This window comes from Triticum dicoccoides, chromosome 7B (assembly GCF_002162155.2).
Source record: "Triticum dicoccoides isolate Atlit2015 ecotype Zavitan chromosome 7B, WEW_v2.0, whole genome shotgun sequence".
Classification (NCBI taxonomy): Eukaryota; Viridiplantae; Streptophyta; class Magnoliopsida; order Poales; family Poaceae; genus Triticum; species Triticum dicoccoides.
In genome coordinates, this window is record NC_041393.1 from 660763542 (window position 1) to 660765235 (window position 1694).

Genomic DNA, 1694 nt, shown 5'->3' on the forward strand with positions numbered 1-1694 from the left:
TAATTTCATGCAATCAATTCTTTGTATGCCTCGTTAGGGTTTTTGCCCGGTTTGATAAGTACTTTGCTGATGTGGCATAGTACTTAATGAAGAGTACACGTGACCATAGGCAACAAAAAAAACGTTATCCTAATCACATGTATGCATGAGCACAGAATCATTAAATTTTGATACAACCCCTATGAAACAATGCATTGGACTAATCATCTCTGAAGTTTTTATATCTTCTGTGATAATGTGCTAAGGGAGGATGCATTGCGAGTGCCCTGATGACCGATGAACAAATAATAAGACTGTTAATTGTAGTACTATAATCAAGATCTAAAACTCGCCTTTATTATTAATAGAAGGGTGTCTATGTTGACAAAAGTATTAGATGCTTTCGATGCCCCAAACCATAAAATAGCTCAAATAATCTTGTTGAAAATTCAGGAGAATACAACAACAACACATATACAGATAGTTTGTCTACTATGACACAATATGTTACGAAGTTCTGGGTTTGCTAACGAGCGTTTCCAACCCACATGTGTCATGGACACTATACGAGCATTTCGGCCCACCAATCAGGCAAATTGAAGAGCAAGACGGGCTTATAAGAGACCTTGAGTTCACTCTCTCTCCAAAAGAGTCCTCCTATTCAGCAACCTGCGCGTTGAATATGTGGGAAATGCGGAGCTCCCGCTCACCTCACAGGCGTTTTTAAGCCGGCCCATGTGCGGGGCAGGGCGCCCCTGTGTTTTTTCATTTTATTTTTTCTTCTTCTTTAAATTAATAAAATATCTTGGGATTTCAAATAAGTTCCAAATTTCAAAAAATTTGTGAATTAATAAAAAAGCCTGAGAAATCATAAGATGTTCGTGATTTCCAAAAATGATCATGATTTTGAAAAATGGTAGGGAAATCATAAAACGTTCGTGGATTCAAAGTATATTCATGATTTCATAAATTATTCTCATATACAAAAAATGATCATGATTTTGAAAAAATGTTGCGGAAATCAAAAAGGTCCATGATTTTGAAAAAAAATGTGAATTCAAAATGAAAGAGAAAAGAAAAAACGAAATGGAATAAGGTTCTCCCTGCCAAGTCCCCATCCCGATGGTGCGTCTACCATCGTCGGTGGGCGTGTGGAGGTGTGTCTCCGGTGGATCCGTCCTTGGTGGATTCGCTCGGATCTTTTCGTGGTTCGTCTACGTTCGTGTGTCTTAAGGTTGGATCCTTCCGATACACTACTCTTCAACGCCGGCGGTTGTTGTTCTGGTGCGCTAGTCCTATGGAGTCTTAACACGGCGACTTCCCGACTGTCTACTACAACAAGTTTTGCCCAGCTCCGGCGAGAGAAGGGCGATGACGGCGGCACGCCTCGGCTCACTTTAGTGCTTGTAGTCATCGCTAGGTGGTCTACGAATATGGATGCAGTTTTTATTATTCTAGTATTCGTTGTACTATCATGGTTGAAGATGAATATATTGAAAGTTTTTCAAAAATACTTCACAAAGGTTTTATAAATATTTCACTTCTCAAAATAAAACCGCAGTTTTTAGAAAATGCTCGTTTCTGAAAAAATATATATTAATCTATTTCTACAAAACTAAATATAAAAATTGACTGAAATCTTGTAAAACCAAAAAAAAAAAAAAAACCCAAGGAATCACTGGATACAATCAGCTACCTTAGGGCTCGCTATTTAG